We start from the raw sequence: 14,289 nt of genomic DNA on the forward strand, positions 1-14,289 counted from the left end.
GCTGTCAATCAATTAAAATATTTAATCGCGATTAATCGCATGATTGTCCATAGTTAATTGCGATTAATCGCACATTTTGTATCTGTTCAAAATGTACCTCAAAGGGAGATCTGTCAAGTATTTAATACCCTTATCAACATGGGAGTGTGCAAATATGCTGCTTCATGCAAATGTATAAATATATTTAATTGGAAATCAATTAACAACACAAAACAATGACAAATATTGTCCAGAAACCCTCACAGGTACTGCATTTAGCATAAGAAATATGCTCAAATCATAACATGACAAACTGCAGTCCAACAGGCAACAACAGCTGTCAGTGTGTCAGTGTGCTGACTTGACTATGACTTGCCCCAAACTGCATGTGATTATCATAAAGTGGGCATGTCTGTAAAGGGGAGACTCGTGGGCTCCCACAGAACCCATTTTCATTCACATATCTTGAGGTCAGAGGTCAAGGGACCCCTTTGAAAATGGCTATGCCAGTTTTTCCTCACCAAAATTTAGCATAAGTTTGGAGCGTTATTTAGCCTCTTGTGCGACAAGCTAGTATGAGATGGTTGGTACCAATGGATTCCTTAGTTTTTTCTAGTTTCATATGACACCAGTATCTGCGTCAACGTGTTATTATCGCGTTAACTTTGACAGTCCTAATAACTATGTTTTCTTTAGCGTATAATTGCCTGAAGATAAGAATCGTTGTGTTTTCGTTAACTTAGAATGAGCCGTTTATAACTACATACGGAGCGGGTTCTCTTCATGGAGCCGGCTGCCATGTTTCTACAGTAGCCCAGAACGAACAAACCAAACACTGACTTTAGAGACTTTCGCGGCAGCCACCATAGTTCTCCTAAACGCTTGGCACACAGGAGAAGCAGTTGGTTAGAATCTGCAACCTCACCACTGCTGCCAAATTGCACCTTTAAAGGCATCCTAGAAATCTTGGAAAGTAGAAGTCAGCAAACTGCGCGCAGCACGGCTGTGCTACTAAAAGGGAAGAGAGAGTTTTGATTTATCGTGTTCAAAGGAGCGCTCCAAGGATTGTTCCTGACACCAGAATATAAACTGGCCAAATGGGCTGAATCTGGCATCTCAATTAGTGGAAATGGCACCGTATGCTCTTCACTGGTGTGACAGGGTTGTGATAGTTTTGTTTTCTCATAATAATCTCATCCAGTGCAGCTTTAAGCGTAGTAGAAGGAGCAGCAGAGCCAAACTACAAATTGAAAAAGGACAATGGCGTTATTATCTTGATTGAAAATGTGCCAAGCCTGTAAATATGCAGCACTTCTTCTGCGCTCAGCGCGGTATTTGTTTTACATGGGACAGCGAGCTGCCTGCTCACTGCTCACAGGCTGGCAGAAATATGGCTTTTATTCCTCAGTGATTTTTTTTTCAAACCTTAACCTTCAGCAAGTAAAGGACAAACGGGGGGAGACACTTTAAGGCTATTTAAAGCACAGATCCCTCGTAGACATTATGGCTGAGTGCCACGTTTAACATGAAGCCATTTTCATATTATTTTTCCGATACTCGTTGGAGATATTCCCAAACATTTTGCCAACATGAGCTGCAGTGGGAGCAGCCACAGAATACAAAAATTAATACAAACGGTGCAGAGGCAAGATCAATACACTAGAAATAGTCTTTCGATGGTTATAGCCTGGCGTGATTGTCTCTCTTCAGCCAGTTGATCGTGACAAATTAATGTAACAGCCAGTCAAACAACTGCATGCCAGCTGACACCGACGCGCCTCATAGATCACAATGACATGTCATCATTGAGGTCATGGCTTCGGCTTAATGACTCCACAGCGAGCAGAGTTAAAGGAGAAACTTGGTGAGCAGAGAGAACACAAAGCATACAGTACATGCATAGTGATGAAACGGAAGCCATGTGAGCTTTTTGTAAGATTTAAAACCTTGACACATTGTCAAGCTGAGCGGCATTCACAGCTGGTCTGCTGTTTGGCAGTAGATCTAGTTTGTAGACGCCAAGTTTTACAGCTTAAATATTGATTCTAGACAGGCAGGTAAGTGTGAGAGTCAACGTGTGAGTTTACGTCCTGGTGGTTCAATTGGCACTGAAGCATATACCTTTGGTCCAGAATGAAATATCTCAACATCTACAGTATCTGATGGATTGCCTTGATGTTTCGTACAGACATTCATGTTCCCCAGAGGATGAATCCTAATGACTTCAGTGATTCTCTGACTTTTCGTCTTGCGCCACCATGAGGTTCACATTTGTGGTTTTGGATGAAAAATCTTGACTTAACTACCGGGTGGATAGAGAGCCAAAGACCATGATCTGAAATCACTTTGGTCATCCATTAACTGTTTCTAGCGCCATCATCAAGGCTACATTTAAATTTGTGCAGTACTTTGCTTTATAACCAAAAAAACTGCAGAACCAATGACATTCCCATCGGGCTGTTTCCATGCTAAACTAAGATGGGGAACATGGTAAACGCCATACCAGCTCAACATCAGCATGTTAGCATACAGCAAGGTGCTGGAGAGTCGATGCTAGAAAATCGGACAGACGTTGTGTATCCTGTGGGGGCGCCTCAACGCCACTGTTTCGTGAGGTCCCTTTAAAAAAATGAACATGCGTCACACGCTGACAGTGTTTTTCACACTTAAGGGTAAGAATTTCAGCGACTCTTGTCTCATCACTTAAGGTGCTCAACCCTCAGCATGAGAGACAAAATGTTAAACTCTTACACCAATCTGGAGCCTTAAAATTTAAAGCCTTTAAAAAGTGCTCTTTCTCAAACTGAGGACCACCCTGTATTTTATGTCTCTCATCACACGCACATGTACACGTACACGCACACACACACACTATAGCGCCTCATTACCCTGAAGTGTTTCAGATAACACCAACTGAGAATAACTCAAAAGTAATTTCTTCTCTCCCTGCTCTCCCACCCCACTCTCATCCCTCATCCCTTCCCACCATTCCTCCTGTCTCAGCAGATATCAGAAGAGCAGGGAGAAGACAGCTTTCTTGCTTTTTGAAGAAGAAAATGTGACGCTCTCGGGAGGTCCACGTTGCAGCCGACAGGGTAGCAACGGGATGGAGGAGGAAGAAGAGGAGGGAAAAAGGGAGAGGGCCTGTGGAGAGTTGTGCTGACACATCTCACTTTCTTTCTAGCCCAGTTTCTTCTCCTTTTCCGTATCTGATTCCCCTCACACAGGCCTACCCACACACACACACACACACACACACACACACAAACACACACACACCCATGCACAGTTAGCCTGTAATCTCCTTGGTCTGCCAGTCGGCCTTTTATGTTTTCCCCATGGTCCTCTCAGCATGCCGCAGTTGGCCGTGTGCTGCTTCAGTGAGGATTGGAAGAATTAGAAACGGTCTCCATCAATCTGTTCTGCAGGTTAAGTTCATTCATATGAATTTAGCCTCAAATTATCAGCTACCAATGCGATTAATAAAGCCACTGCATGATCCTGTCTTTAAGCTCTATTAATTGTGTTTTTTATATCAGAGTGCCTCGGATGTTTTCCAGACTGCCATCCTATACCAAGTAAGCTGGGAAGTCACTGTTTTGTATTGTTATTTGACTACTACCACTACATGTGGAAAGAAAGAGTAGAAAACGTGAGCAATGGATTTTTCAAGCAAATGGGTTTTTCACTCTTTTAACTTGTTTTTACGACCCACAAATTCTGTTCCGATCAAGCACAGCTATTTCATCTCAACTCAGCTCTGACGGGAGTTGATGGAGTCCAAAACAGGACAGGGAGGGTGAATACTGGACAGAAACATGACGCAAAGTGAATGCTAATGTTGCACTGCGTCTGCTGAATGTGTAACTAGGTAACTGTTTGCTACCACATCAGCCATAAGAACTTTATACGGCAGTAAAGTGTCGGGGATGTGTGCATTTTTCCAGGTTGTTTTGCCCTAATGTGCACTAGGAAAATCAATTATTGCGGCTTTAGAGAAAAGGTACAGGCCGAACTGACAGGCTATCGGCTCCGTATAACAACATTCCGACATCTGACTAACCTGGCTTGATATGCATGAGCAGTCTGTTCCTTGAACCTCAGGGACGTCTAATTAGCCTGCCTGAATGAAAGAATTGAAAATATAGCTTGAAGCAAGTGGTTTCTCTTTATATTCTCATTGTGTTGTAGTCAAAGATATCAGCGAGAGATCGCTCAGACCACACAGCTCACTGCAGTGCATAAAATCCCAGTTTAATAAGCTGCACAGAACAGCAAATGATCTCTGCTGCAGCCTTCATTTATTTATCTATAAAGAGTGTGTGTGCGTGTGTACGTGTGTGCGTGTGTGCATGTGTGCGTGTATGTGTGTGTGTGTGTGTGTGTGTGTGCTGGTGGACTGGTTTCTCTCCGCTAATTGCAGAATTGTGGCCCCATGCGTTCAGTTCACCGGCAGAACAAGGCTGAGAACATTTGACTCTGATCAGTTGGGACTGAAGACAACACAGCACACACACCATGTTGTGTACGTGTGTTTACATGCAACAGTTACAGTTAATGATGTTTCCTCTGCTGTCTGTCTGTCTTTGAAGCAGACGGAGCGAGACAGAAGATGGAAAAGAAAACTGAAAGCCCTGATTTTGTACGTTATAGATTTTCTAGAGTTGCTGATGGGGCTGCAACTCATGATTATTTCCATTATGGATTAATCCATTGATTATTTTTGATTAATCAATTGATTGCTTTGCAGCAAATCCTCAACACAATCAATATTTGGCATTCTTGCTTTGAAATGACTTAAACGATAAACCAGTCATCAACATATATTTGATTAACTGCCTAATAATTAATAAATAATTTGTTTGTGGTATTTCTTTTTACTGAGATTTAAACACAATTATGTAGGCAAAAAACTGCGGACTGCTGTTTTGAAGCTTCGAGTTCAGCATTTTGGCCGTCACCATCTTGGTTTTTGCAACCAGAAGTGACACGAGAGGGTGGAGCTAAGTACAACCGAACGCTGAATAACACATTTTTAGGCAACCAAAATGTTACAATTAACTTTCATGAACTGAAAACACTGTGAAAGAGTTAAAGTTGCAAGACGAAAACACGGACAACTCCCAGACCGGAAAACGCCGTGGTAGCGACCTGTCAATCACAAGGTAGCCATGCCCTAAAGCATACCCTGCTTTATGGTCTATTTAATATTAAATGGGACCATCATTTACTGAATGAACATCATGCTGTATTGAAGAAGACTTGAAACTAGTGATTGAGACCATAAACTCATGTTTACAATGTTTACTGAGGTAATAAATCAAGTTAGAAGTAGGCTCATTTTCTCATAGACTTCTATACAATCAGACTTCTTTTTGCAACCAGAGGAGTTGCACCCTGCTGGCTGTTAGAAAGAATGCAGGTTTAAGGCACTTTCATATTGGCTTCACTTCTCAGACCTGGAGGTAGTCGCCTGGGAAAAAGCTGGGTACTGTAGTTTTTTAGCAAACAAACTCAAACGGGAGTAAATAGTGTGTTTTAATGGGGACTATTTTTAGCTGCCGATTGATCACATTCGGTGCCTTGGTGATCATTTTCAGAAACCAGATGGTGTCGACTCAAAATAAACCATAGTGCCCATTTTTATAGTAATGACGGAACCTGACACCCAGCACAATGAGATGAGGATCAGTGATGTGTTTTTAACAGCTTTGCACAACAACAGACGTCTATAGCAGAGAAACAATATCAGGCATTGGCTTCACAGACTGCAGCGTCCACAGTAGCTGCAAAACACTACGTGTCCTTTCACACCACGTTGCAAAGACAACAGGTGCATAATTAAAGCTGCATGAGAACGAGCACCACAATGATGTATTGCCCATTTAGTTTTTATAGCAATACTCCGAGCTGTGCTTTGCGTTTTCTGCAGGAGAAAAGAAAACTCCTGCTATGTGATTGCAGCCTTAAGGATGCAATCACAGCACAAAGTCTGTATATACACGGCACAGAAGACACGACATCTCGGACCACTGTGGCTAACAATTCAGCTGGCTGCTAATCTCAGAGCTCGTCCCTCCTCCTCTACAGGCAGGCAGATAAAAATGCCACGGCTCCTGGAAACAGACGACAGGTGCCACAGCCAGGCCCAGATAAAACTGATGAGGAGGCATTATCTTTCTGCCACTGAGAGCGACTGAGCGTACCGTCTTTTTCCTCTTTACTGCGAGGCACACGGTTGGATGGACAGGGATGGTCGCAGCATTAGGGGGAACAGTATTTGGACTTAAAGTGAAATCATTACGTGGGGGTTGCGACAACACAGAATAAGCGTATAACCTCGGCTCTTTGTGATTAAAAAGAAATACAAAATTATTTAAATCTAAAGCAGCCAGTTGCCCTCGGTAAGTTTACTTAATGAGAAATGCTGCAATGGTTACACTAATAAGAAGCTGCCTTTGCTTTGTTGACACCCTGACCCCATTAAGCTGCTGCTTCCAGACTCAACGTGTGGCCTTTGGCACAATTATTAAGCACTTAAACAAAAGACTTGCAATTGCATTTCGATGTTGTGTTATGATTGCCTCAGTGCTGCATTCTTAGCCAGCCTTCCATTGAAAATAATTAGGAATCGCAGCACTTTCACACCCAACTTGGTAATGTATAGATGGGTGCTGAAGCCTCTGAACCAAAAATAAAACATCACTACACTTAGATGATTTATAAATACAGACATGGGAGCAGACGACGCTTCTCAACATGCAAGCTGGCAATAGTGATTCAACTGATGAAAACAGTTTAAATCTCAGTGGGACTAACTGTTAGTGTAGTTACTGTAAACACTAATTAATTAAATGAAAGACTAAAGCACAATTAAGAGATAAAATGACATCAATTACAAGTACAGGGAGCATGGACAGACTCAATGATATCTGTGAATTAGGGGTGGGCGATACACAACATTTGGTTTCAATCCGATACCAAGCAATACCTGGGCCAAGATCACAGATATCAATACTGACATTAATGGTTTTCATGATTAAAACCAGCTGATGCAATGTCATGAAAGAGAAAGAAAAGTCACATGCTTTATGAGCTGATTGCATCACTAACATGCTACTATAAGTACTACCAAATAATATGACATTTTACTGTTCGCTGTCACGAAATCTCTGAATGTGATCCAACATCAGATGGCTCCAACCTGGTTCAATAAAGGTAAAATAAATAAAACTCCTCTACAAAATCTTCAATATTGATTGTTTTTATTACTGAAACTCATTTTACGACATCTAGGATTGTAGATATTGGCTGTCGGTGATTATCCATGATGAACAACCTCCCTGGTGCTACATTTTTACAGCTCTAACTATTGTTGGATGACTTTCCAGTTCAAAGGCAAAAGTGTGCATGTGTATGTGAAAGTGTAAAGAGTTGAAATAGAGTGCACTGCGGTCACGAATGTCACCAGGCTGTCACCATGTAGGGGTTGAAAAGCAATGTGTTTGATGTTTGATGCAAACAGACAGACACAGCTGACCAACTGCCCCAGAGAGCAGATTCTCCTTTGAAAAGCCCACGTAGCAGTGTGTGGATACAGATCATCTCCTCACCGGTCTGCACGCTCTCTCAATTTCTCTTTCATGTGGGACTCGAGCCACGGCTGGAAGGAAAAAGACGCGTGGGCACATTTTATCCACCAGGGCAAGATGCAATATTTGCACAACTTTGATTATGAGCAACGGTGACAGAACCACAAATATGCTCATACATCTGTTGGCAATGCATGCCATTAAAATACAGGGATGCAGTGTTTTTTGATGGCTTGAGGGCGAGTGCTGCATCCCCTCCAGCAAGTACAAATGCATCTGTAATGTAATGTTAGCGCTGGAGCCACACAGGCAGCCTTAGCAGAGGATTTTGTTTATTTAAATAGGAATACTTGGATGAAAAATGTATGTTTTGCAAAGGCATTATAAATATTCTTCCATTTCATCACTAGACTCAGTCAGGTTGCAACTGGTTGTTAAAGAACACCAGAGATTTGTTGTTGTTCCATCTAACCCCTTTGGATGTAGACTGTGTGTTGTAGTCATAAACTTTTCAATTGCTTAGCTTAGCACTTAGGCAGGAGATATACCTGCTTTTTAACCATGTGTTCATGTTGCGTTCATTTCTGAAGACGTGCACAACCAATGCTCCAAACGGACGCAGGATACACGAGGCAACCATCATTCGTATGCGAACGCGTAGTTAAAAGCAAGTATATCTCCAGTTTAAGACAAGAAACATGGGGGAAACAACAGCTAGCCTGACTCTGTCCAAAGGTAATCCGGCTACCAGCACCTCTAGCACCTCTAAATCGAATCTAGCTAATTAACACGCTATGCGCAGCTTTTTTTTTTTGTATGTCTATTTGTGCTGTTTAAACCCGGTATTTGGTGCAGACAAAGATCAGGTTTTAATCTAATGAAATATTGTTTCAATCTATATTTGTTGGCGTTTAGCCTTTCAAAAACTACATTTTCACGACGGTCAAAAAAAGGTTTGCTCTCCAGCTCGTCACACACAAAGGTAGGCACATACATGGTTAACGGGGCGGTCTAGCAGCAATCTAATGGCACCATCAATTACATTTATATAACCACAATTTTTTTCGTTTTTGTTAGGGTGATGACGACATTCAAAAACTTCAATAGAAGCTTCAAATGTATTAAAAAAAAGGCATTCGGTACAGCCTATAAACTGTACAACTGAAGCTTAAGAATGGACTGAATCAGTGTGGAATCGTGCTAGTCAAACAGATGATCCTGTCGTGTGTGAACTATTTCAAACAACTTTGATTTTTGATTTTCTTTGAAGTTCAATTTGTCTTGACATCCCAATCCCCGGTCAATCAATCAGAAGTGAACACCATAGACAGCCATGGTCAGTGGGAGAAGAGCAGCAGGAAGGCGGCAGCAGCAGCTTGTTCCAGCTCCATGTCAGCTCTGGTTGTGTGTTCTGGCAGCTGGAGAGTTGTTTGCGGGTGTTTTGGAGTTTTTTTTCATGGCATTAGAAGTCAGGTAGTGTCTGTTCCCTCGAGCAACTATTCGTGAAGAGTGGAGAAAAGTTTGAGCGGCCTCAGCAGTAGGCTGGAAGAAAGAGCAACATTTTACTTGGTCCTAAAACTACTGTAGCTGAATTTTCCACAGGTGCCTGTTGAGGGTTGGAGTATATTTAGAAGTGAGTGGGTAGACTGTAATTACACACTGCATAGACAGGTGAGGAGGGAGGGGGGTTTAAACACTAAGAACTCTCTTTCACATTCACATACATGCACAAACATCCACACACACACACACACGTCTGATTGGCAAGGCTTATCTCAAAGGTTGCCATGGTAACTAGACACAGCTGCCTCTATAAAAAGGGAGGAGGTTGAAAAAGGTGAGGAGGGAGGGTGGTGGGGGGGTGCACATGAACGAATGACAGAAAAAAAAACAGAAAAGTGGCTGAAAATATTTTTAATTCAAACCCTGTAATTTCGCCTCAGCTGGTGACGCACGTCCTAAAAGCAGTGATTGAGTTAAGGAGGCGAGGTGGGCAGGTTGGCAGTCAGGTGCTATCTAACTAGCTCGGGGAACACAGCTCACAGTAGACAGATGATGATTGAGCCGACGGGAGTGATTACGACAATTAAGGCTAGCGCCGATTAAAAATAATTGCACATCGAATTTCTGCCTGTCTTGGCCGGGTGGCCGTCGCCGAGAAATTAAACGTCAGTTAAAAATAAACATATTTATATGTGTTTTCTGCTGTTTTTAAACCAGTAATGATACCAGTTATAGTCAGTCATTTTAAAACATGATGCACTAAGTCCAGTGATGCATAATAACCAATATAAATACACCTAATTTGCATCAGTTTTGTTCCCCTGCGTATACACCGCTGTGTGTTAAACCTCAGTCAGCGTGAGATAAGGTGCATACGCAGAGCCTACAGTCCACCCCCACCGCACACTGTGATCCGTTAATGGACATAGACACGTCAGCACGCCGCTGATTATCGACATTCAGCTACAGCCGCCTTTGTGCTTTTATGCACTGCAATTTTGCTGTATGCCATAGCAGCCTACAGAGTGGGGTACTTGTGAGCTTAGTGGTAGACCTTAATGGAGACAAAGAAAGCAGGATGTAATGTGTGGATGGATGAGGAAAACTAGTCGATAATGGGAAAAAAAGGACATTATGGCCAAGATAAGATCATGTTGGAGGTTTTCTCGTGTCTGCTGCCAGAATATTTGACATGCTATATTGTAGATCTGCAACAATTCATTGATTAGCTGTCAACTATTTAATTAAATGCCAACTATTTCGATAATCAATTAATTGGTTTGAGTAATTTTTTAAGAAAAACAAATCAAAATTCTCTGATTTAATGTGAATATTTTCTGGTTTCTTTACGCATCTATGACAGTAAACTGAATATCTTTGAGTTGTGGACAAACCAAGACATTTGAGGACGTCATGTTGTGCTTTGGGAAACACTGATCGACATTTTTCACCATTTTATGACATTTCATAGACCAAACTAATCGATTAATCGAAAAAATAATCAACAGATTAACCGACAATGAAAATATCTTCAGTAAATTAGTATCTTCACTTTGAAATGGAGCCTGCTACAACCTTAAAATCACAAGTCGCAAATATATTTACATTAAATACCTCGTAGTCACGTCTGATTAGTACGTTTATGTCATTATATTATCTTCAAAACTATTCTGATAGCATAAGTTTCTGTTTGTAGAAAAATGACAGTGTTGAACACTTTTAAAATGTGTGTTGTGCTTTCAGCTCATTCATTCTCCGTGTCCTTGGGCAGGATTCAGTACTGTCAGACAGTATGCCTCCACTGTTTTCAATGCAAACACAACGGCAGCCGTGTCGCTGCGATAGCTGGCAACAGTAGCAGCAAGGACAGAGGAGAGAGCGGCTTCTCATCAACGCGCTCGGTTATCTGAGGTTTCTGTCTGAGTTTATGATTGTTTACGTTTTTTCAACTTGCTTCCTCGTCTCAACTGTGGCCTTGGCAACCACACCGAGACAAACAATGCAGGAGCTAATTGTTCTGGTATCTGAGTTCACCAGCAGTGAAGACATCTATTAATAAAAATGGTCTTGGAGCAACATTAGCTTTGATCCAGTCTCCAAACAATAGTTATGATATTAGTTAGTTAACTTGCTAAATTAGGTATGACATATTACTAACTATTTCCCTCTGTTTTAAGATACAACCTGCTCTTTATGAGCTTGTGACCGGAAGGTCGTCGGTTCAATCCCCCGAACAGGCAAGATAAATCTGGGTGGGTAAAGTGAAAAGCATGACTCATTACCACCACTGAGGTGACCTTGGCCAAGGCCCTTAACCCCAACTGCCCCAGTGGAGCTGCTCAGTGGCCGGCAGATCAGACTGTGGTTGTAAATGGTAAAATGGACTTGGACTTATATAGCGCTTTTCTAGTCTTCCGACCACTCAAAGCGCTTTACACTACATGTCAGTATTCACCCATTCACACACACATTCATACACTGATGGCAGAGGCTACTAAGGTGCCAACTTTGCCCATCAGGATTTAATCTAAATACTCATTCACACGGGAGCAATTTGGGGTTAAGTGTCTTGCTCAAGGACACATCGACATGTGACCCGGAGCAGCCGGGGATCGAACCACCGACCTTTCGATTGGTGGACAACCTGCTCTACCCTCTGAGCCACCGCCGCCCCGTTGTACTGGACAGCTTCCAGGTGTAAGGGTGTAACTGTGTGAATGTGATCAGGGTGTTAATGAAAAAAAAGAGCATTGCTCTCAGATAATGGTGGGAAAAAAAATATACATGTATATCTGGGTACTACTACAGCTACCTTAAAGGTATAATGTGTAACCGTTGTCGTTTGCTGTTTGTAAACACACTGCAAAGTGAGTTTGAGGGAGAGAGAGTTGCGATGGTCAAGCGAGCTACAGAGTGAATGAAGAGAGGGAGCGGCGTTAACGAGAACAATATAATAAAACGTTATTTTCTGATTGTTTCATGGTGGCTACGTTCTAAAGTACAAATAAACAAGTCTGCACAACCCTACAGGAAGGTGCCACGTTGCCAGATTTTGAATGAATGCAGCCGAAGGGCAGACTTTTGTCCGCTGCGGCTCAACGCTGCTCTTGGTCAAGGGGGGACACTGTCTGGAACACATGCACATGAGAATACACAACCCGTTCTCATCGGTGAAATACAGCTTTTATCTTCTGACCGAACTAAAGGAGGACTTGTGCGATCAGACATCGAGGGGTGTGACAAGTAAGGGACAATGTACAGCGAGCCGGTCATTGTTGTGAAAGAATCCCCTTTAGGGTGATGAGAGACCTCCGCTTTGCGTCAGGGTGCAGCATCGCCATGTCGGGGATTCTTTGACAACAATGACCTGCTAGCTGTACATTATCCCGCTTATTACACAGCTACTTAATCAATCAATTTTGACACAAAAACGGTCCGCCAGAGTCCGACATCAGAGCTGCGCCCGTAGCAACGGTCTGTTATACATAGCAGCGGTCTGTTATACCGAAATTGCAGACTGCAGAACGCGGGGATTGACCAATCAGAATCGAGTATTCAATACGGCCGTGTAATAAAGCGGCGTTATCTGACAACCTGAACGCCTGCTGCACACCCTGCGTGCGGTTATTGGCTGGGAATTACACCCCCACGTGGGGCACAAAGCCACTTTGACTGTATTTTCTCTTTTCTTCTTATTTTGCTGTGTTTGGGACGTTTCTGGGCATCTGCTGAGGGCTGCAGGATCTCTGTAGACACAGACACCACCACACACTTCTAGTGGGTCATAAGTGATGATTGAAAGAGATTCTTTTTCAGTCTACACATTGTTTTTTGGGGGGGAAATTCTTGCTTATTATACCTTTAAGGCTTTCACATGTGCCAATGGAAAAGAATGGTTGTTTTAGCTTGAATACAATTATGTTCAAATCTACTATCTAGTACAGTAATGTATACCAATTCATTTTTAAATATGGAGCATAAACTTCTGGAACATGTTTTAGTTTTTCAGAAAGAAATCCTCTACAAGAAAATCCACTAACCTACAGATGCGAGCGAAAGCAAGCTACCTAGCAGGACTTAAACTCTCTATATACTAAACCATAAACTATGGTTTGCTCAGCTACCCCAGTTGTGAACTGTGTTCCATACATTTACTTACAGACATGTAGCAACAGTGCTAAATATAACAAACTGAGTTATGACGCCCCATTATCTAAACAGTAAGAAAAAAAGAAAGAGAGCTTTGGAATTAATGTTAATCAGTGTTAACAATGCAAAGCATATGTGAAAGCATAACATCCCACATATGGTGACAGGTAGGTGATGGATGTGTGTTTCATTGTGTTTCTGTTTCTGCTGCTGCTGCTGTTCAGAATCAGGTCAGATGAGTCACCAGCAGCACAGGCCCAAAGCTACAATCTCTGGCTCTCTAATCCACTCTCAGCCTGATGTGATAATGTGATCTCATTCAGCTTGCTCTTCTCTTGTCGGCTAATGTCTCACAGTCTGTGTGTTTGTCTACTGCATGGCCATTTGTTTGACTGATGCAGTATTCAATGTGACTAGCCTTGACCATTTTACTGCCAAAAAATTGAGAGAAGCTTCTGGAACAGCATTTATGTCAGCGGTCTATAAACAGAACCACTAACTGTCTGGTCAAATTAAAAGAATTCTGCTTCTAGTGCAGATAGACTTCAGTTTAGTCTTGTCTCTTATATAAGTCTTGTCTTTCCATATTTTCTATTGCACAATAATTGGGGAAGTATTTCAGTATTTCAAGGATGTATATTAATAACCATGATTATTTTTGCTTGTAAAATTAAAATCAAAACATGCTGATTCTGTTTTGATAATTAATCTTTTGAGTAATTTTTGTCAACTTTTCGTAAAAGGTCCTAAAAGCATTACATTTTTTGTCTTTTTTTTGGACAAAACAAGATAATTGAGGACGTCACGGCTTTGGGAAACACTGCTCGACATTTTTCACCATTTTCTGACATTTCATAGACCAAACAACTAATCAATTAATCGAGAAAATAATCCACAGATTAATCGACGATGAAAAATAATCATTAGTTGCAGCTTTAACCCTGACCTTCACACACTTTCTGTCAGGGCACACCTCTCCCTGCGCCTGCTAGACACTGGTACAATATGTAATTCTTAGGGATACTAGGCTGCTTTTGTCAATATAAATTTGCAATGCCAATTTCTC

At 41.9% G+C, this 14,289-nt stretch overlaps 1 protein-coding gene across 9 annotated transcripts in view; it reads right to left on the bottom strand.

Annotated features, from left to right (window-relative positions):
- fam184ab (family with sequence similarity 184 member Ab) overlaps positions 1-14,289 on the bottom strand; it is a 179,289-nt gene that overhangs the window by 107,658 nt on the left and 57,342 nt on the right. Inside the window, exon 2 of one of the 9 annotated variants that reach the window (XM_074614729.1) lies at positions 4,043-4,102. The exons of the other annotated variants lie outside the window; for them this stretch is intronic. The gene's annotated coding sequence lies outside the window, so the exon portion shown is untranslated. The remainder of the gene's footprint in view (positions 1-4,042; positions 4,103-14,289) is intronic. 9 annotated transcript variants of the gene reach the window in all.

Source organism: Sebastes fasciatus, chromosome 18, assembly GCF_043250625.1.
Source record: "Sebastes fasciatus isolate fSebFas1 chromosome 18, fSebFas1.pri, whole genome shotgun sequence".
In the NCBI taxonomy this organism is placed as follows: domain Eukaryota; kingdom Metazoa; phylum Chordata; class Actinopteri; order Perciformes; family Sebastidae; genus Sebastes; species Sebastes fasciatus.